The sequence below is a fragment of the Hemiscyllium ocellatum genome, unplaced genomic scaffold (genome assembly GCF_020745735.1).
Source record: "Hemiscyllium ocellatum isolate sHemOce1 unplaced genomic scaffold, sHemOce1.pat.X.cur. scaffold_152_pat_ctg1, whole genome shotgun sequence".
NCBI classification, from domain to species: Eukaryota; Metazoa; Chordata; class Chondrichthyes; order Orectolobiformes; family Hemiscylliidae; genus Hemiscyllium; species Hemiscyllium ocellatum.
In genome coordinates this window covers 430,224-453,613 of record NW_026867800.1, presented here as the reverse complement: position 1 = coordinate 453,613, position 23,390 = coordinate 430,224, and the positions used below count along the sequence as shown (strand labels likewise).

Below are 23,390 nucleotides of genomic sequence, written 5' to 3'. Positions count from 1 at the left end.
ATTTTAATTCTTCATGTCCAACACTAATTAGCAAGACATTGTCATTACAATAATGGCACAATTTTTAAGAAAGCCTTTTGAACAAATATAGTAAGATTCACATTTAAATTTAATCCATTGTTGCTTAGTACTAATACTCCAGTGTGAAAATGCATTTATTTTGCAGGTCACCTATCCCACAACAGAACCAATGACTTCCCATCCAACATCATTGCAAATATCTGATGTTTGCTCATTAGAATGATCAGCCTTAATCTCAGCCTTAAAATACAGGGAACTGTAATTACTTTTCACTGAATTAATTCCAGTTCATTTCCAGACATCGCTCAGTCCCATAGCAAAATAAGGTTTCTCGTTATTACTTAATACATTGATAGACTTTGACGATTTAATTGTTGTTGTTATCTAATAATTTTTAATACTCATTCAATCCAGTACATTGTGCAAATGTGGAATTACGGCACAGTACATGAACTACTGTAAAGATTTTGCAGGGTACAATGTCACAATCATTGTTAATATTAATTTTTATTTTACCTGTGGAAACATAGTTGAATTCATTTAATTATATTTCACTTCAATGCTAAGATTTATCATGTTTGGAGCACAATAAGACTTAAGGATTTTTCATGCAACAAAGTCGAATGATAAAGAATTAACATCTCTTTATTGTTTCATTCAAAAATAACAATAAATTTTGGATTTTTGTAAGTTATATATTTTTGGAAAGAAGGAATGTTGTCTTCAGTCGAATGCTCGCATGGAATCACTAATTCACAGTATCTGCTGTTTATTCTCTTCCAGTTCTCAACAAAAGAAATTAACTAGTTCTGCTGGTTCTAAATCCGTGGAAAATATTTGAGAATGTTGTGGTCTTAAAGGTGAAAGGGCTAAGTGATCGTAAGTGATCAGGTTTTTTTGTTCAAAAGAGCTTGATTCAAACATTTCGAACCCATACATTGTCATTCTGCAGTATTTCAAACGTGTAAAACAAGTCGCTTTCTTCATTTGTAAAATAAATATATGCCACTTCCAATTATTCATTAGTCAGCTAATTACCTACGTTTGTTATTAAAAAATTGCAATTCGTCCAAATGTTGTTATGGCCTTTGATCAAATTAAATTTCTAATTAATGTTCATTCGTGAATTTTCGTTTTTTATTATTTTCCATTCATCTATTCATATTGAATGTAAATTTGACATCCTTTGACAATATCGGAGTGTGTTCATTTGAAATATGTCTTTGCATATGTATCACTGACTTTACTTATAGCATATGGTTGCACGGTGGCTCAGTGGTTAGCATTGCTGCCTCACAGCACCAGAGACCTCAGTTTGATTCCATTCTCGGGTGACTGCCTGTGTGGAATTTTCATGTTATCCCCATGTCGACATGACTTTGCTGTGGTTTCCTCCCACAATCCAAAGATGTGTAGGTTCGGTGATCTGGCCATGCTAAATTGCACATTGTGTTCAGGGATGTGTGTAATTAGTCAGCAGGAAATGTAGAGGAATATGATCGGGAAATGTGTTTGGCTGGGTTACTCTTTGGAGGGTCATTTTCTTTTCGACCAAATGGCCTGTTACCACACTGTGCTAACAGGAATTCTACAATCGTTTAGTTGTGTTTCTCTAAGCAATTCTAACATTTTGTCAAAATTTGACGTTAGTTAATATGTTTAATACTTGATTACCAATGTGCTCCTAAATCTTTTAAAATATCTCAATGTTTTTTGAAATCAATGCTCACACAAAACACTAAACATGAGGTCACACAAAGGTCCCCATGACCATCTAATTACTGTTCAGGGGAATAATCAGAGTAATTATCTGATTGTTCCTGAGATCAATCCCCACTGCCACAGTAAGGATCTGTTATTATTCCCTCCAATAAATGCAATAGCTGTCCTCTGGTATTTCAGTTCAGTAATTACACACGATACTGGTTGTTCAGAGCAGTGGTTATTCTTTATTATGAATGGCCAAGGATTTTAATAGAAGAGATGTTCATATGTCCTGATGTGTTGCATGGTCACAAACAGGTTTTCAGTCCAAATATTGCAAAAAGAAAGTGTAAATTTAGTTTTGTTCAACTGCCGAGGCTAACATTTCCTGTTCATGTCCATTACAAATACTTGGAGAAAGTGAGGGAAAGCAGATGCTGGAGATCAGAGACAAGCATGTGGTGCTGGAATAGCACAGTATGTCAGGCAGCATCTGAGGAGCAGCAGAAACCACGTTTCAGGCATAAGCCTTCATCGTCTTATTGAATTCTTTGAGGAGGTGACCAAGCATGTGGATGAGGGTAGAGCAGTGGATGTAGTGTACATGGATTTTAGTAAGTCATTTGATAAGGTTCCCCATGGTAGGCTTATGTAGAAAGTCAGGAGGCATGGGATAGAGGGAAATTTGGCCAGTTGGATAGAAAACTGGCTAACTGGTTGAAGTCAGAGAGTGGTAGTAGATGGTAAATATTCAGCCTGGAGCCCAGTTACAAGTGGAGTTCCCAGATCAGTCCTGGGTCCTCTGCTGTTTGTAATTTTTATTAATGACTTGGAAGAGGTAGTCAAAAGGTGAGTCAGTAAATTTGCAGATGATACGAAGATTGGTGGAGCTGTGGATAGTGAGGAGGGCTGTTGTCAGCTGCAACAGATATGATGCAGAGCTGGGCTGAGGAGTGGCAGATGGAGTTCAACCCTGTCAAGTGTAAGGTTGTCCATTTTGGAAGAACAAATAAGAATGCGGAATACAGAGTTAACAGTCGGGTTCTTAGTCAGGTGGAGGAACAGAGGGATCTTGGGGTCTATGTACATAGATCTTTGAAAGTTGCCACTCAGGTGGATAGAGCTTGTAAGAAGGCCTATGTTGTATTAGCGTTCATTAGCAGAGGGATTGAATTCAAGAGTCGTGAAGTGATGTTGCAGCTGTACAGGACTTTGGTTAGGCCACATTTGGAGTACTGTGTGCAGTTCTGGTCGCCTCACATTAGGAAAGATGTGGAAGCTTTGGAGAGGGTGCAGAGAAGATTTACCAGGACGTTGCCTGGAATGGAGAATAGGTCGTACGAGGATAGGTTGAGAGTTCTCGGCCTTTTCTCGTTGGAACGGCGAAGGATGAGGGGTGACTTGATAGAGGTTTATAAGATGATCAGAGGAATAGATAGAGTAGACAGTCAGAGACTTTTTCACCAGGTACAACAGAGTGTTACAAGGGGACATAAATTTAAGGTGAAGGGGGGAAGGTATGGGGGGATGTCAGGGATAGGTTCTTCACCCAGAGAGTGGTGGGGGCATGGAATGCACTGCCTGTGGGAGTGGCAGAGTCAGAATCATTGGTGACCTTTAAGCGGCAATTGGATAGGTACATGGATGGGTGCTTAATCTAGGGGAAATGTTTAGCACAACATCGTGGGCTGAAGGGCCTGTTCTGTGCTGTATTGTTCTATGTTCTATCGTGAATCCCCTGCTCCATGGATGCTGCCTGGTCGGCTCTCTTTTCCACCACCACACTTTCGATATAAAAAATATTTGTCTGCTTATTTGGAGCAAATACTCTCTGTTTCCTCGGTAATATAAATTTACTGTGCTTTCTATTCACTCAAGTTCTCATTTTAATAGCTTCACGTTTTCTTCTTAATCCGATACAAATCTCAAAACTCCGGGCACAATAAAAGCGATATGAATTATAAATTAGCGTCTGGACAAGAGAACCAATGAACAGCTACATAGACCTCTTGAACATCCGAGATATTTGAATGAAAAAGCAATGCCTTCCAAAAAAATCTCTGCACGTCTGTCTCCTTTATCAATTCAATAATCCTGCAAACAGCTTATAATTGCCAGCTGATCTCTCTTAATGAGTATCTAATCAATGTCATTGTAAACCACTGAGCTGAGCTTCTGAATTTCATCTTAAAACACTCTGTCTCACTTACCTCCCAAAAACATCGACCAACCATGTGCCATCTACTCTAGTATCACCTTTTCTGACCTGATGTCCAATGGAGCCTGTCATATTCCTATAATAAACATCTCAGCTGTATACAGAACAGAAAAAGGCTCTGGTGATCCATCTGTGAGAAAGAAAACTACCACCGAACTATCCTGATCTACTTTCCAGTACTTGTGGAAAAGTCTCATCTATCATGGCATCGCAAGTGCACACTAAAAACATCTCAAATGTTTTCGGGATTTCTGTGTCTCCCACCCTTACAGACAGTGAGGTTTATTGCAACTGTTGCTCTATGATGACATCACCCACAGGAACACAGAGCAGCTGGGTCTGTGCAAACCAGAGAGCGCCCATACATTGGGAAGGATGGCAGGGTCCCTGAGAGGGGGTACAGGAGATTTACCAGGATGGTACAAGGAATGGCGGATTTTAGTTGCAGGGACATGGGTGTTAATGGTACAGGTCAAGAATATCCATCTACAATAGATGGACTCTCCTTTCTAACCTCTCCCCTTGCCTGGGCTGTGGTAACCTTCAGGTTAAACCCACCACCAGACATCTCTCCCTAATGAGAGAGCAGCCCTATGGTCTGGGAGGACAATGCTGCCTTTCCCTTTTACACAGTGATGTCACTGTACCCCAGGGGTGGGGAGAGGGAATGCTGAAGGTGGGGGATGGGACACCACTCAGGCACAGTGCTTTGTCCTGGAGGATGTTCACTTTCTTTAATATTGTTGGGGGCTGCACTGATGCAGGCAAGTGGAGAATGTTCCAACACAATCCTGATGTGTACCTTATAGAGAGCAAACAGACATTGGGGAATCAGGGGTTTGGGGAAACTGAGGTTGTTCTCCTTGTAGCAGAGGAAATTGTGGCTGCCCTGTGACAGAGGGGTTTACAGAAATTATACATTAGAATAATCAACCTTACACTCATCAGCTCATCATACACTGTTGACAAGACATATATGAAAGACTTGGAGGGAGATCTATTGACAAGATGGTTTGATTCAAAGGAGAACTTTTATGCATCAAATAGGAATGAGCTGGAACACAATACTCACAACTAAATGCAAATATCCAGGTCCTGATGAATTGAGTAATTCTGTCAGAGTGTGGTGTTACAAATACTGAGGTTACCATCTGAATGCCCAAAGGTATTACAAGTTTATAAAACCGTCACTGTCAGATCAGGTTAGAAACTCTCATCATCCCCTCCTCCTGGCCCAGGATGACTGGACACATTACCCCTTGTGGAGGTCAGCTGTCATTCAGGGGGAAATCTACGTGGGTTTCTATTAGTTTCCATTTTGGGACTTCATGTGACTAAACAGGGCAGATCTTTGACACATGGGAGAGAATGTTCCAAGTTTTAGTGAGATGTGGAGAGCAGGTTTTGCTGCTGCTTCTTCCCTTCTGTGCTGCCGCTGTGCCTCATCAATAAGACATGGGGGGAGGGGGGTGAAAGGCTCATGCAGCTTCAGGGGCAAGTTGTCACCATTCTGACCAAATAGGCAGCAAGCTCCTCCCAGTCATTCCATAGAGTATCCCTTAAAAGACAGGAACTCTGCATGCTTCCCACTGCCCAGTGTTCCCAGGAAAAGTTTAGAAGAATGATGGGGAAAATCTCCTAGGAAAGGCATAACAGTAAAGTTCCAAAAGGATTATAAACAGTTTACACAGAGGGATCCATTGGAGAAGTGGGCAACAAGTTGGCAAATGGAGTATCACTTGGGAAAATGTGAAGTTGTTCATTTTGGAGGAGATAATAAAAGAACAGAGGACTATTTAATTGGTGGAAACTGTAGAAAGCTGCTCCACAAAGGGAGCAAGAGGTAAATGTGCAGGAAACAAAGCAAGCTAGCACAAAGTTACACCAGGTCATCAGGAAGGGGAATGGAATATTGCTCCTGATTTCAAGGGATTTGCAGTATAAGTGTTTGAAGTATATACCTGAGAGCAACTTTATAAAGTGCTAGTGAGACCACATCTGGAGTAATGAGAAGTTTTGTTACCTTTATTTAAGGGAATACATCACTTCATCGGAGGCATTCAGAGAAGATTGACTGGGATGATCCTTGGTTTGAAGGGATTCTCTTTTAAGAAAAGGCTGAAGAAGTCCGGACTCTACTCACTCGATTTGGGAAGAATGAGAAGTGAACTCTTTCAAACATATCGGCTTCCTCAGGGGTTTGACAAGGTAAAGACTGACAGGATGTGTCCCAGCATGAGGGAACCTAGAACCAGGCTCTGGGTCAGTCGCGGAATTAAGGGTTCTGTTTTAGTTTTGTCAACTTTAATGCAACACCAACACGGGTAAGGGGTTTCAGTAGCAATGGAGCTGGGGTGAGGGGGAAACAAGCAACATTTTACAGATTGGAATTCCTGGTGCTGGTGATTGTGTAGATGTCTGATCAGAAGGGCACCTTGGCGTCAGAATAGGAGAGCAATATTGTGAAGAGTGTAGCTCTGCCTCAGTTCCCAGTGAGAGAGGGGCTCAGCAGTGAGGGAAAGGAATTTGTAACATCAACTGAAGGCAATGGGTTTAACCATTGCAATGTTTCATTGGAGGAAAATGCAGCTAATCGAATAGTGGGAGCATGGTTAGCAGTTTGATAACAGAATAACAGTGGAGTAATGGAGAGGGATGATGGGGAGGTAGAGCTGGACATTGCCAGTGTACATGTGAAACCTAACAGTGCTTTTGGACGATGTCACTTCCCGGCAGTATGTAGGTGAGAAACTGGAGGGACCAAGGATAGATCCTTGAGGGACACCGAATACAAGGACTTCAGAAAGGAAAGGGAGAGTGGAGATGGAGAAGGATTTTCCAACAACCTTGAAGTCAAATATTAGTTGGTAGCAGAATGGGTGAGCAGGACATAACCAGAAAAGACAGACAGAACAAGGAACAATATCTGTGAATCGGTGAGGGGGAGTGATGATGATGATGATGATGAGGAGGAGCCTGACTCTACATTCTATTTCTCCATTCGTGAGATCACCCAACCCCACCCTAGTCTCAGCTCATTTACTGAAATACTTGCTCCATCCCTGTGTTATCTCCAGACTCCATTATCCAAACACACTCCTGGCCAGCCTCCCACATTCAAATTACATATAATATCAAGAATATCTAAAACTCTATTGCCCAAGTGCTCGCTTGTTCTATAAGTTGTTGATCCAACAAAAGGCTCCCGTTTACAAGCAACTTAAAATTCTCACTCGATGTAATTCCTGGCTGTGAACATCCCTGTCTCCCTGCACCACACAACCTGTGAGATCTCGACAACTCATTTTCTTTCAGACTCCCAACGATGTGTTTATTCATTGCTTCACCGGATTGGCTGTTTCTACTGTTGTCAAGGCAACACGGTCTGGAATTCCTATCCTAATCCTTTCATATCTGTTTTTCTCCTTTAAGGTATCCCCGAAAACCTGCTTATTTGGCAATTCTTTTGATCACCTGACCTAATATACCCATCTGTTGTCTAGTGTCAGAAATCATCAATAGTATTTCGTGAAATTATAAAAATGATAAAAATACGAACTGTTGTTGATTTGCACATACATTTTCAACGTTTCTCTGTCGCTGAGTGAATAATCTGTAACATCTCTTACCCAACCACATTGTGGGAGCACCTTCACCACACAAACTGCAGCTGTACAAGGAAGTCAAACATCACCCTCTCCACAGGCAATGGGGCTTTGGCATTAATCACTGGGATCTGTGGAAGGAGAAACACAGTTGATATTTCAGGGAATGAAAATGTTGCAGAATTTGATGGTCAGAAATGGAAGGAAAATGCCCTCTTTTGTTGTAAAAAGGAATGATTCACTGGCAAAGTGATTGTGGAAAATTCAGTCCGTTTAGAGAGCAGCACGTTGTCAGGGGTTGGGCAGCAGAGGAAAATTAACTCACAAAAGGTCTGTGAAAGTAACAGTAAAACACTGAACAACCCAAACACCCTGTTTCCCAACACTTTAACTCCCCTTCCCGCTGCACCAAGGACATGCAGGGCCTGGGCCACCTCCACCGCCAAATCCCAGGCACCTGATGCCTGGAGAAAGAACGCCTCATCTTCTGTGTTCGGGTCCTCCAACCACATGGGATCAATGTGGATTTCACCAGTTTCCTCATTTCCACTCCCCCCACCTTATCCCAGATCCAGCCTTCCAACTCGGCACCACATTCTTGTCCATCTTCCTTCCCACCGATTGGCTGCTGCTTGACCGGCTGTGCTTTTCCAGCATCACACTCTGACATTGAAAACACCCTGACTCTGACACTCTAAAACCTGCCCTATCTCTCCCTGCCAGGCAAAGCTGCGCATGTGTCCCCCTGCAGCTTGCCCCTCACAAAGTTGGCTGCCACACTCATGTCCCATGAATCACTGCCCCCAATAAAGGTGGCGGCTCTCACTCGCACCATTCACCATTTGAAGCATTTTCCCGTTTGCCACAAACACGGTCCTGGGATTTTCAAATTTGTGTTTTCCAAAGTGCACTAAGTTCTGTAAAACGTCTCAGCACGTTCCATTAAAATTTCCTTCTCTTCCTGGTCAATATGTCTTTCCTTAACCATGCCCTGCACCTTCACACATTCCCAATGCCTTGGTCACAACACACACTGTGCTGCCAGTGAAGCTGATCACGTGGTTGCTTATAGCCACGCCCCTCATTCACTCCGATTGGTTGGAGGACCGACAGGCACTGCCTGGTCTTCCAGTCCCATCCCCATCTTCTTATAAGAGGTATAAGAGTGAGGGTTCATTCCTGTTTCTCCTGATGTCAGACATTAACAACAACTACCTGCATTTTATGGAGCCTTTCACACTGACAATTCTCCTAAAGTGTTTCACGAATGCTGGAAACATTGATTAAAGAGAACAACTTTAAGATACATATTTAAGGAGGACAGAGGGTGTTAGGAAAGATATTCAAGAGGTTTTTTTTGGATTAGATTACTTAGTGTGGAAACAGGCCCTTTGGCTCAACAAGCCCACACCAACCCTCTAATGAGCAACCCACCCAGACCCAATCCCCTACATCTAACACTACGGGCAATTTAGCATGGCCAATTCACCTAATCTGCACACTTTTGGACTGTGGGAGGAAACCGGAGCACCCGGATGAAACCCACACAGACACGGGGAGAATGCGCAAACTCCACACAGACAGTTGCCTGAAGTGGGAATTGAACGCGGGTCTCTGACGCTGTGACGTAACAGTGCTAACCACTGTGCCGCCCATCTGCAGCTCCAATCGTGGAGTGATGTATGTGGGGAACAGCTTACAACGGAGACAGTTAGTGGTTAACCATAGCTTAACAACCCATGTCCTAGCCCCCTATCCCACACACTAGGCCTTGCTCTCACAGCCTGTCATTACACACTACCTATGGTTTGCCACTAATAGTCTCCACTAACAGCTAATCACCCTCCCCCAGCCAGATCGTTATCTACTCCTTTATCCAACCATTCTTCTCGCTCTATCCCTACCTATCCTTTACTCCTTACATCCTCCCCGAAACCCTACCTTCTGCATATAAACCAACATTTGTTCTCACAGTAACATCAGCTGTGAGGATGGGACACCGGATCTGAAACGTTAACTCTGATTTCTCGTCACAGATGCTGCCAGACCTGCTGAGCTTCTCCAGAACCTCCTGGTTGTTGTTTCTGATTTACAGCATCTGCAGTTCTTTTGGTTTTAATTTACCGGGAGTTTGTAATTCAGGTCCAACAGCCTCTGTCCCAGTCCCTGCTGTCTCCCCCACCCAGTGACACTGCACCTGCACAGCTCATGGACAGGTGTTGTCTTGCTGGCCACACCCCTCATTCACTCCCATTGGCTGCAGGACCACACAGACTCTCCTCCCATTGGTCTGGAGCTGCCATCAATCAAGCCATCCCCCATTGTGAGGTGAGTGGTGGGCTCCTCGCTCTCTCTGCCTTGGGATGAGCTTCATCATTCACAGTGAATAGGGCAGTATCACAGAGCACAGGGGCTGGGGGCTATTCAGCCCATTGAGGCTGTATGCTCTCCCTCTGGAGATGCTGCAAATCCGTCCCAACTCCCCTCGCATTTACCCACAGCCTCCCAATCTTTCCATAAAAAGTAAAATTGCAAATCTGTTTGAGAACACCTGCTGAATCTGTGTCCACCCGCTGTTCAGACTGTTCCAGATGCTCAGAATGTACTCAGTAAAATATAGGTCACATATTCACATTATTTTCCATTTAACTTCAAGTAGTTACTAATATTGTGACATTGTTAACAATTCCCCTCTCTCTGCAAATTAAATATCCTAGAAACAAATTTGCACCTGGTCGAAATCACTGCTTAACCTTCTCAGATCCAAGAATTATCTGTGCTGAGATGTACAGCTCAGAAACAATGGACCAATTCGCCCATGCCAACTAGGAATCCTAAACTAACGGAGTCCCACTTGCCAGCTATTGGTCTGAATTCCTCAAAACCCTTCCTAATCACGTACCCAATCGGATGCCTTTGAAATGTTGTAATTGTATCAGTCTCCACTACTTCATCTGGGAGCTCATTCCATCCACACCCCACACTCAGCTTGAAAACGTTGCCCCTTTGATCCCTTTTAAATCTTTGCCCTCTCAACTTAAACCCACGTGGTCTTGTTTTGGACTCACTTAACCTGGGGAAAAAAAGACCCCAGCTGTTCACCATATCCACGCCCCTCGTGATTTTATAAATCTCCCAAACGTCACCTCTCAGTCTTTGATTCTCAAGGGAAATTAACCCCAGCCTATTTAGCCTCTGTGTTGCCCAAATCCTCCAACTGTAGCAAATCTTTGTAAATCTTGTCTGAACCATTTCAAGTTTCACAACATCCTTCTCAGAACAGGAACATTCGAAATGAAAACGGAATTCCTGAAATGGCTTTATCATAGAACAAGGAACATAAAAAAATACAGCGCAAAACAGGCACTTTGGCCCTCGATGTTGCGCCGACCCAAACGCACCTAACCTACACGAGCCCACTATCCTCCATTTGCCTATCCAATGCCCGTTTAAATGCCCATAAAAAAGGGAGAGTCCACCACTGCTACTGGCAGGGCATTCCATGAACTCACGACTCGCTGAGTAAAGAATCTACCCCTAACATCTTCCTATACCTACCTCCCCTTAATTTAAAGCTATGCCCCCTCGTAATAGCTGACTCCATACATGGAAAAAGGTTCTCATTGTCAAATGTCCTATACAGCCACAATATGACGTCCCAGCTTCTGTATTCAATGCATTGACCAATAAATATAAGCATACCAAACACCACCTTCACCAACTACCGACCTGCGACTCTACATTCAAGGAACAATGTACCTCTTTTTTCAGCAACACTCCCCAGGAACTTACCATTAAATACATTAAGTCCTGTCCTGATTTGCCTTACCAAAATGCAGCAGCTCACATTTGTCTAAATTGAACTCCATCTGCCATTCCTCACTCGAATGGCCCATCTGATCAAGATCCTGTTGTATTCTAAACTAACCTTCTTCACTGTCCACTACACCTACAATTTTGTATTTTCTGTAAACCTACCTCATATATTCACATCCAAGTTATTTATTTAAGGACCCAATATCCATTCCTGCAGCACACTGCTTTTCAGAGACTTTCAGTCCACAAAGCAACCCTTCATCACCACCCACTGTCTCCTACCTTCAAGCCCGTTTTGTATCCAAATAGATAGTTCTCCCTGCATTCCATGTTATCTAACCTTGCTAACCAGTCTGCTCTGTGGAACCTTGTTCAATGCCCATATAGACAATGTCTACAGTCTGTCTTCATCAATCTTCCGAGCACTTCTTCAAAAAAAACCTCAATCAGGTTAGAGTGACAATTTCCCACGCACAAAGCCGTGCTGACTCTCGAATCATTCCTTGTCTTTCCAAATACATGTAAATCCTGTCGCTCAGAATCCCTTCCAACAACTTGCCTGCCACTGCCTTCAGGCTCACTGTTCTCGTGTTCCTTGGCCTTTTGTTACCACCTTTTAATAAAAAAAAAGGCACCCGTCTTCCAGCACCTCACCTGTCACGAACGATAATACCAATATGTCAGGGAGGGGCCCAGCAATCACTTCCTGAGCTTCCCACAAATTTCTGGAATACACCTGATCAGGTCCCAAGGCTTTATCCACCTTGATGCAATTTAAGACATCCTGAAACTCCTCCTCTGTAACAAACCCTTTTCAAGTTCTCACTATTCATTTCTCCAAACTCTCTAGCTTCCACATCCTTCTCCAGTGAAAAAAAAGACATGGAATATTAGAGGTGCGAGGTAGGAGCGAAGGACTTCTGGGAAGGTGAGTCTAACTCAGTAGCTGAGAGAGTAGCTCAGACTGAGCTGTCTCAGTCCTCAAGGACATAACTGTTCAAATGGGGTTTGCAGCAGGTGGTGAGGGAACCAGCAAGAGGGAAAAATATACTACATCTTATCGTTATGAATCTACCAGCTGCAAATGCATCTCTCCATGACAGTATCGGTAAGAGCGACCATCCCACAGTCCTTTTGGAGACAAAGACTCGCCATAAAGTTGAGAAAAACCTCCCTTGTGCTGAGTGGTACTATCACCGTGCTAAACGGGACAGATGTAGGAACTCAAACTGGATCTCTCTGAGGCACTGTGGGATAACTACAGCAGAACTATACTCCAGCACAATCTGTAATCTCATGGGTTTGTACATCCCGCACTCACCCATCACAATGGACAGGAAAGGACGGCATGCCATGAGCAGCACCAGCCATACCTAAAAATGAAGTGCCAACCTGGTGAAGCTACCAAGCAGGACTATCTGCATATCAAACAGCATCAGCAGCAAGCAACAGAGCTAAGTGATCCTACATCCAATGGAGTGGATCAGGGCTCTGCAGTTCTGCCACACCCAGTTGTGAATGGTTATGGACAATTAAACAACTCGTTGCAGGAAGCACTACAAATATCCCCACCCTTACTGATGGAGGTTTCGCACATCCATGCATAAGATAAGATGACAGCATTTGCCAAAATTTTCAGCCAGATACAAGGTGGGATGATCCATCTCAGCCTTCTCCAGTGGTTCCTCATGTCACGGATGTGAGCTTTAAGCCATTTCAATTTAGTTTGAATAATATCAACAAAATGGTTAAGTAGTGTAAAGGCTATGGGTCCTGCTAACATTCTGGCAATAATACTGATAGCTTGTGCTCCAGAACTTGCCCCCCACCAAGCCACGTACCGCTCCAGCACTGGAATCTACCAACAATGTGGAACATTGCCCAGGGATGTTCAAATAAAAACACAGGGCAAATCCAATCTAGGCAATTTTCCTCCATCAGTCCAACTCGATCAGCAGTAAAGTGATGGAAGCAGTCATTAGCAGGACGAACAAGCAGCAGCTGCTCAGCAACAGCCAGCTGAGTGACACTCATTTTCGGCTCCACCAGGGCCACTCAGCTCCCGATTGTGTTACCGCCCTGATTCACAACCTGACAACCAGCTGAATCCCAGAGGTGAGGTGAAGGGGACAGCTCAGTCCCACTCCAACACCACTATTTCTAGCTGATTCTACCCTCGTCTCAGCTCATATACTGAAACTCTCATCCATGGTGTGTTATCTCCAAACTTAATTATCCAAACACACTCCTAGCCAGCCTCCCAAATTCAACCTCTCTGTAATCTCAAGAAAAATGGAAAACTGTCGCCCATGTGCTCACTTCTCCCCAAACATGTTGATCCATCAAAGGGCTCCTATTCATAAGCAACAACAATTTAGAAAACTCACTCTTCATATAATTCCTGGCTGTGATCATCCCTAGCTCCCTTCACCACACATCCTTTGAGACCTCGACAACCCATTTTCTTCGAGACTCCCAATGATTTGTTAATTCATTACTTTAACTGTGTGGCTGATTCTACAGTTGCTAAAGCAACATGGGCTGAAATTTGCAGACAAAACCTCACAGGTCTGCTTTCCACTTTTAAGACATCCCTCAAAACCTACTTTTTGGCAATGCTTTTGGTCAGCTGACCAAATATCTCCATCTCTGGCCTCATATCTAAAGTCCTCAATAATATTTTTGTGAAAGCATGATAATAAAACTACATACTGTTCTTGGTTTGGACATTATCTTCAAATCATCACTGTGGCTGTAATGAATAATCTGTAATGTCTCTTACCCAACCACATTGTGGGAACACCTTCACCACACAAACTGCAGCTGTACAAGAAAGTCAAACATCACTCTCTCCCCAGGCAACAGGGCTTTGGCATTAATCACTGGGATCTGTGGAAGGAGAAACACAGTTGATGTTTCAGGGAGTGCAAAATGAATTACAGGGAATGAAAATGGTTCAGAATTTGATAGTCAGAAATGAAAGAAAAATACACTTGCTTATTGGAAAAAGGAATTCTTGACTGTCAAAAATATTCAGGAAAAAAGTAATCTGATAATAGAGCAGCACATGGTCAGGGGCTGGGCCACAGTGAAAAACTCATTTACAAAGGGTCAATAAAAGTAATAATATAATACTAAACAGATGAAAAATACACAAATGGTTCGAGACTGAGGAGGCTAGACATTGACAAAGTGGTCCTGAGGGAGCCCAGAGGTGAATCAGAGCAGGATTGGCTGCTGTCATCACAATGACTCTATACCAGAGAAAGGCTGCACATGCGCCTGGCTGCACCTTGCCCCCTACAAAGATGGCGGCCGCGCACGTGTCCAGTGAATCGTTGTCCCGAATAAAGATGGCGGCTCTCACTCAGCCCTGCAGCCGCGTGGAGGCCATTCCCCGTTTACTGCAAACACAGGACTGAGACGTTCAAATTTGTTTGTAAAATCTCTCTGCTCATAGCAACACAGCTTTTCTCCCGTTTCCCTGTTTATTTCTTTCCTTACCGTCTCCATTCTCTCCAAAACTTCCCGAGCATTCATTACAGCGACTCTGCGTCGGGCGCGAGGTGATCACATGGTTTACGTTAGCCCCGCCCTTCGTTCACTGTGATTGGTTGGAGGACTAACCTCCCGCTAGGTCCTCCAGCTCCGCCCACCGTCCTTTCATTGGTCCGGTGCTGACATCAATCACCCAGGGGGGGGTCACTGTTGGCTGGAGCATGCGCAGTGTGTCCTGCTTTTGCTGCGATGTTGGGTCATGTGATGGGAGGTAAAAACAATGACTGCAGATACTGGAAACCAGATTCTGGATCAGTGGTGCTGGAAGAGCACAGCAGTTCATGCAGCATCCAAAGTGCAGAGAAATCGACGTTTCGGGCAAAAGCCCTTCATCAGGAATAAAGGCAGTGAGCCTGAAGCGTGGAGAGATAAGCGAGAGGAGGGTGGGGAGAAAGTAGCATAGAGTCCAATGGGTGAGTGGGAGGGGATGAAGGTGACAGGTCAGGGAGGAGAGGGTGGAGTGGATAGGTGGAAAAGAAGATAGGCAGGTAGGGCAAGTCCGGCCAAGTCATGGGGACAGTGCTGAGCTGGAAGTTTGAACTAGGGTGAGGTGGGGGAAGGGGAAATGAGGAAACTGTTGAAGTCCACATTGATACCCTGGGGTTGAAGTGTTCTGAGGCGGAAGATGAGGCGATCTTCCTCCAGGCATCTGGTGGTGAGGGAGCGGTGGTGAAGGAGGCCCAGGACCTCCATGTCCTCGGCAGAGTGGGAGGGGGAGTTGAAATGTTGGGCCACAGGGTGGTGTGGTTGATTGGTGTGGGTGTCCTGGAGATGTTCCCTGAAGCGCTCTGCTCGGAGGCGCCCCCCAGTCTCCCCAATGTAGAGGAGACCACAACGGGAGCAACGGATACAATAAATGAAATTAGTGGATGTGCTGGTAAAACTTTGATGGAAGTGGAAAGCTGCTTTCGGACCTTGGTTAGAGGTGAGGGAGGAGGTGAGGGCACAGGTTTTACAGTTCCTGCGGTGGCAGGGTAAAGTGCCAGGATGGGAGGGTGGGTTCTAGAGGGGCGTGGACCTGACTGGGTAGTCACGGAGGGAACGGTCTTTGTGGAAGGCGGGAAGGGGTGTGGAGGGAAATATATCCCTGGTGGTGGGGTCTTTTTGGAGGTGGGAGAAATGTCGGTGGATGATTTGGTTTATGCGAAGGTTTATAGGGTGGAAGGTGAGCCCCAGGGGCGTTCTGTCCTTGTTACTGTTGGAGGGGTGGGGTCTGGAGGGCGGAGGTGAAGAATGTGGACGAGATGTGTTGGAGGGCATTTTTAACCACTAGGGAAGGGAAATTGCGGTCTCTAAAGAAGGAGGCCATCTGGTTTGTTCTCTGGTGGAACTGGTCCTCCTAGGAGCAGATACGTCAGAGGCGCAGGAATTGTAAAACGGGATGGCATTTTTGCAAGAGGTAGGGTGGGTTGAGAGTTTGCTGAGGGTAAGAATTCCCTTTGCGTGAGCTCTGCAGTAGATTTCCTTTATTCATGGAGGGCATTGCCTTCCTACTCATGACTGTATAGCTGTGACTGATGATTCAATGCTATCTGAATCAGTACATAAACACCCCATTTTCACAACATCTGAGATCTTTAGCACATTGTATTACGCTCTTCTTTGGAAACAACAAAAACATGAATTGAAGCCTCAAGGAATCGGAGCAGGCGTAGGCAATTCATCCCTTTCAGCTTGTTCCCCCATTCTATCAGATCATGGCTGGGCCAACCCAGGCCTCAACACCTACTTTTATGCTTGATCCGCATAGCCCTCAACTGCTCAATATTTCAAAAATCTATCTGCCCTCTTTTAAAATAGAATCATACATTCCCTACTGTGTGGAAACAGGCCTTTCAGCCCAACAAGCCAGAACAACCCTCCGAAGAGTAACCCAACCATTCCCCTCCCACATTTAACTTCCACAAAAGTTTGGGTGAGAAAATTCTAGCCATTCACTGAGAGAAAAAAATCTTTACTTTTTCTAAAATGAATGTTCCCTTGTTTGAGACTTCATTGGTGCTGGAAGATCTAGTCAACATCTACCCTGTCAAGCTCCTCAGAATCTGGTTTCCATAAGATCACCCCTGCTTATCTATTCTTGATAGGTCAACCCTTTCATCCTCGAAGCAGCTAAGTGAATCTTTTTTGAATGGTCTCCCATGTTGGTTTATCCTTTATTAAATATGGAAGCTAATATTGTATACAGCACTGCAAGTGAGGACTCAGCAACAGCCCCAGTGTGGATAACCAATCCTCAATCCATGCTAATACATTACCCCAATACCATGAGCTCCTCAATTGTGCAATTAACTTTTATGTAGCACCTTATCATTTGCATTTTTAAATTCCAAATAGAGAATATCATGGGATTGCCCTTTATCAGCCCTGCTTGTTATCTCCTCAATGAACTGTCTCAAATTTGTCAAATATAGTTTCTCTTTCACAAAACCCAGTTGACCATGTTTAATGATAAGCTTGTCTTCGTGTCCTGCTATTTCTTACTTCAATATTCGACTCTGTAGATTCTTTCAGTAGATTTGCTAAGTATGATTCCCCTCTCTTAAATCCATGCGGACTCTGTCCAATCCTGTCACTGTTCAGTAAGAAACTTGACTGTACTCCAATATAGTTAGTAAACGTATATGTATTTATTTTTAAAAATTGATTACTTATAAATGCTGGACCCATGCAACATCAATGAATTTATGACTCTGAATTTGGGTTATAATGTTTTTTACTGTTAATTCCTTTTCATACTGTGTTATGCAGACAGCACCAAGTGATCACTCTTAATTGTGAGTAACTTTGAAAATAATATATTTTAAAAATGACACCCCAAAATGCTGCCTCATTAATGTGCAAGGAGGATTTTATTCAATAGTTTGCAGATAAAATTGAACAGCTTTTTGCTGCAATTTGGCCAGACTGCAGGTTACACCAAAGTATCAGTGTCTCACCTTTAGTGTGTTCCCAGATATCACACAGCTGCAGTATTTTGGTTTGCACTCAGCTATATGTTGTTCTCACTTGTTTCTTTGTGAAAGATTACAAAATTAACTTGGATGAATGAACTTATGACTTCTTTAACCAATGTTGGGAGAAAAAAAAGTCAGTATTTCAAGTGCTGATAAAGTAAAATAAACTGATAATCAGTAGAAAGGGTTTAAGATAGATATGGAACAAATGCTGGCAAATGGGACGAGATTAATTTTGAATATCTGGTCAGCATGGGCAAATTTGACTGAAGGGTCTGATTTATGTATTGTACAACTGTGACTTCATTCTCTCAGTTATTCAAGAAGTTGAATACTTCGAGGAGGAAAAGGAGAATTTATGCAGAGAATGCACTTGAAATGATGACTGAGGTATATCAAACTCACATTGTTTCATCACCTTTTCCTCTGGATTCTTCAATGAACAAACTTGCTTTGTTCTCTGAATAACTATGTATCATGTGATTTGTTTTACACAAAATATTTCGTTAGGATCGAGTGAAATATTAAGAAGTGTTCATTTTTAAAATTTAGGCAGCTCGATTATTAAGCAAGAAAAGGTTAGTGTTTTACGCCCACTGAATCATTGCTCTATAAAAGATAACAAGCTTTTTATCTGTTCTGGCACAATATATGGAAGTCAGTTCTGAAGGAAAACATCCTCGTAGGTAATGTTCCCACATATGGGGAGTAATTGCTTCTGGTCACTCTTCAGGCTATAGAGGCTAGGATAGAAATGAGTTGGCCAAATTTAGCAACACCATTTGGAAGGACTGTGCTCATTGGGGAAACTTGCAGGATCTGGAGAAGGAATACGTGTTTCAGAGTGTATGCAATAAACCTGAACATGGTTATTGTTTTCACAGAGCTTGGGACCCGACTGGAGCAGCAATGAAGCTCGTATTGTTTTTTAAATTTCCGAGCTTGCCAAATTATTGTTGGTAAATGCAGGTGACTTTGTCAAGGCACATTTCACACTCCCCAGCAAGGAATTTGGTCCCAATTCTGTCAGTCCATCTATTCCCATGGATAACAGGTATTTTAAATGTGAGCACTCCATTTAACTATTTGAATTGAATACTTCAGTGGTTACATCTTCTTGGATTCTTTATTTCAAATTACTCAGTGATTTTTGTCCTCCCTGAATTTGCCAAGCACTGGGCAGTTCTGGAATATTCCAAATATTTACAATAGATGCATTCACACTTTTGAAGGCAACCTGGCAGATTTGAATACCATTCAGGTAGTCAACAGCAATACATAAGTAACTTTATGAATTGCTTACTGTACACCAACAACATAAGCCAAGTACTATTGAACCCACAGGTCGTCTCCCAAGGATTCCCAGATCTAAACAGTGCATTCCAGGTATGCTCACTCTCACCATCGGGGAGCAGTCTCCCAAAGTGCTCCCAGAATTTAGAAAGCACACACACTGCCCTCCAAAGCTAAATCTGCTGTCACAGGCTTCACTCTTATTGCACACAGTGACATTTATTGTCCAGTTCTTTAATGTGTCAAATGATTTTACAAACAATTTATCAAATTCTTTAAATCCTGAAGAAATGTGATGTCAGCCCTTTGTAGAAGTGAATGGAAGGTGTGATGTTTGCTTGACCTTTGGCTCTATGTATCAGACCGAACTGAACCTTTAGCAAGATGTGGCATGTTACCCACAATCTTTGTTTAAAAAAGCAAAGATTATGCTCTGAGATTTAAATGTTCAATCAGGTTTGATCAAAAAGCCTTCCAAAAATTGAGAGTTTGACTTCAGCTCCTTTAAAGAGACATGCACTTGGCCTTCAATTTTGTGACATGTAATCATTCTTTGGTAAAGGTGGCTGTGTGCAACACTGCAAGATTTTGTGCTGAAGTGCCCCATTGGGTGGATGAGCTTTATTACTGGTGTAACTTGGCTAATTTTGAGATGGAATGTTACTTTGAGTTAAATCTTGTTTTTAAACTGAGGCGTGCTTGTGTAACTTTAGTGTGGAAACTATGCTCATGTTTGCAATGAACCTTTCACCTTTGGAGATTATTTACAAACCAGATCAGAAAAACACTGAAGTTCAATATAGAAAGCACAGTACTGGAGAACTGCAGGTCCAGCAACATCTCTGAGGGGAATAAAACATTGTAAGTTCCAAGTCCAGTGACCTTTTGTCTGTTCAGACGAAGAGTCAGTGAACTTGAAATGTAACATTGTGGGCGGCACGGTGGCACAGTGGTTAGTACTGCTGACTCACAGCACCAGAGACCCGGGTTCAATTCCCGACTCAGGCGACTGACTGTGTGGAGTTTGCACGTTCTCCCCGTGCTCCGGTTTCCTCCCACAGTCCAAAGATGTGCAGGTCAGGTGAATTGGCCATGCTAAATTGCCCGTAGTGTTAGGTAAGGGGTAAATGTAGGGGTATGGGTGGGTTGCGCTTTGGCGGGTCAGTGTGGACTTGTTGGGCCGAAGGGCCTGTTTCCACACTGTAAGTAATCTAATCTAAGTAACAGCACTTTGTTTCTGAGGTACAGATCTCCAGTTCCTGCAGTTTATTGTTTTGTTATAGATCCTATGATTTGACTTGCGATCAACTGGGATAAAACTCCCCAACCATGGGAAAAAAACATAATTCTTTATACTTTGCAAAACACTTCTGTAAATAAGAAATGCAATTCAGCTAAGAAGATATACCATCTGCCGTGTCTCAAACCTGCTACTCATCTTTGAGAACGAATCTGTCAGAATTGTGTTTGTTCACTTCCTTTGAGATTACAGTCCACAAATGTCCCAGTTCCAGTTCCTGGGCCGGGCCCGGTTACCACATTGCAGTGGGGTGGGGAGCTTTGTGTCAGACTGAAGTTTTTGTTAAGAGCAACATTGCAGGTTGAAGTTGACGCTTTTGACTAATATTGCGTCATCAAACTTGGAGGAAATCCTTCCGAATGTATTGATTAACTGGACTGAGTCTGTTTACATGCAGTCCTGTTAGTAGTGCTGTAATTGTCTAAGTTAAGAATCACACAACACCAGGTTATAGTCCAACAGGTTTAATTGGAAGCACACTAGCTATCGGAGCGCCGCTCCTTCATCAGGTGATTGTGGAGGGCACAATTCTAAGGCACAGAATTTATAGCAAAAATTTACAGTGTAATGTACTGAAATTATACATTGAAAAATACCTTGATTGTCTGTTGAGTCTTTTAGCTGTTCGAATACCATGATTGACACATGAAAGAAATGAAACTATCACAAAACCTGGTTGTAAAAGTTGCATTCCTGACAGGGGCCCGCCCAATCACTCATTTTATTAATCACTGCACAGTCTCAACAAAGGAATGAAACTGGATGGACCACATGACATCTACTAATGCACTGGAAAATACAACCACACAATCAGCCCTCTTGACACTGCAACTTCTGCCTCACTGTGGGCCGACAGCAACAGAACTGTACTCCAGCGCAATCTGAAATCTTATGGCCTGGTATATCCCCCACTCCACCAATAACATCAAGCCAGGGGATCAATCCTTGTTCAATGGAGAATTCAGGTGGGCGTGTCAGGAACAGTGCTGAAAATGTGTTGCTGGTTAAAGCACAGCAGGTTAGGCAGCATCCAAGGAACAGGAAACAAGGAATAGTACCAGGCATAGCTAACATTGAAGTGCCAACCTTGTGCAGCTTCCAAACCTACATGCTAAACAGTGCAAGAAACACCAAATAGAACTAAATGATCCAACAACCAATGGATCAGATCTGAGCTCTGCAGTTCTGCCACACCTAGTCAGGAATGGTGATGGAAAATCAAACAACTCACTGCAGGAAGCATCACAGATATCCCCATCCTTACTGATGGAAGGGTCTTACATATTCATGCAACAGACAAGACAACAGCATTTGCAGCAATCTTCAGCGAGCAGTGCCAAATGGATGAGCTTTCTACATTGGTCCCTGACATCACAAATGTGAATCGAATTGTTTGAAAACTTAAATCAGATCAAGAAATGGACAAGTAGTGTAAAGGCTATGGGCCCTGCCAACATCGTGGCAAATAACACTGATGGCTGTGCTACAGAAATTGCTGCCCACCAAGACAAGTACTGCTTCAGCACTGGGATCGATCGACATTGTGGAACATTGCCTATGGATGTTCAACACAAAAAAACAGGGCAGTGCCAACTCAGCCAATTTCCCTCCATGCATTCACACTCGCTCAGCAGTGAAGTGGTGGAAGGTGTCATCAACAATGCTGTCAAGCAGCTGCTCAGCAATAGCCTTCTGTGACGCCCAGTTTGGGTTCTGCCAGGGCCACTCATATCCTGATCTTATTTCAGACATGATTCACAAACTGACAAACAGATGAATTCCGGAGGTGAGGCGAGGGTGATAGCCCAGTCCCATTCCAAGACCACTATCTGACCTCACCACATTCTCAGCTCATTTGCTGAAACTCTCATTCATTCATTTTGTTAACTCTAGATATGAATATCTAAACCCATTCCTGGCCAGCATCCCACATTCACCGTCCCGTTAATCTCAAGAACATTGAGAACTCTACGGCCCAAGTGCTCACTTGTACCAGAACTTGCTGATCCACCAAAAGGCTCCCAATTATAAGCAACAACCATTTACTTTCACACCCTTGATTTAATTCCTGGCTGTAATCATTCCTATCTCCCTGCACACACACCCCCTTTCATATCTTAATAACTCATTTTAGTTCAGATGTGCAACGATGTTTTTATTTTTGAGTTCACCTGTGTGACTGTTTCTATAGCTTCCAAGGCAGTACGGTCTGGAATTCCCACCCTAACCCTCTAAGATCTGCTTTCTCCCTTTAAGGTATTCCTGATAAACGGATTATTTGGCAATGGTTGTGATCACCTGACAGAATATTCTCCATCTCTGGTTCTTATGTCAAAAGTTCTCTAATATTTTTGTGAAATTAAAAACATGTTGATTTGTACAGACTTTTTCTACTCTTCACTATAGCTGAGTGAATAAACTGTTATGTCTCTTACCCAACCACGTTGTGGGAGCACCTTCATCATAAAAACTGCAAACGTACAAGGAAGTCAAACATTACACTCTCCACAGGCACCATGACTTTGGCATTGATCACTGGTGTCCGTGGAAGGAGAAATACACACGATGTTTCAGGGAGTGCAATATGAATTATAGGGAATGAAAATGGTGCAGAATTTGACTGTCAGAAATAGAAGGAAAATACACTCGCTTATTTGGAAAAAAAGAATTCTTGACTGTAAAAGATATTGTGGGAAAAAAAAACTTGATAATGAGCAGGATCTGGTCAGGAGCCGGGCAGCAGTGTACAATTCATTTACAAAAGGGTCTGTGAACGTAATAGTAAATTACTAAACAGAGCAAAAATACATTCATGAGAGACTGAGGAAGCTAGATAATGAACAAGTGGAAATCAAGGAGACCAGAGGGGAATCAGAGCCGTGTTCACTTTTATGATCCCACAGTCAGAGATGACTAGC

At 43.2% G+C, this 23,390-nt stretch overlaps 1 long non-coding RNA gene across 1 annotated transcript; it reads left to right on the top strand.

Annotated features, from left to right (window-relative positions):
* Positions 1–808: 808 nt before the first annotated feature.
* On the top strand, positions 809–7,417 carry LOC132810131 (uncharacterized). The gene is made up of 3 exons (XR_009642736.1): positions 809–900; positions 5,978–6,151; positions 7,376–7,417. It is a non-coding gene; the product is annotated as an uncharacterized LOC132810131 (long non-coding RNA).
* The last annotated feature ends 15,973 nt before the right edge of the window (positions 7,418–23,390 follow it).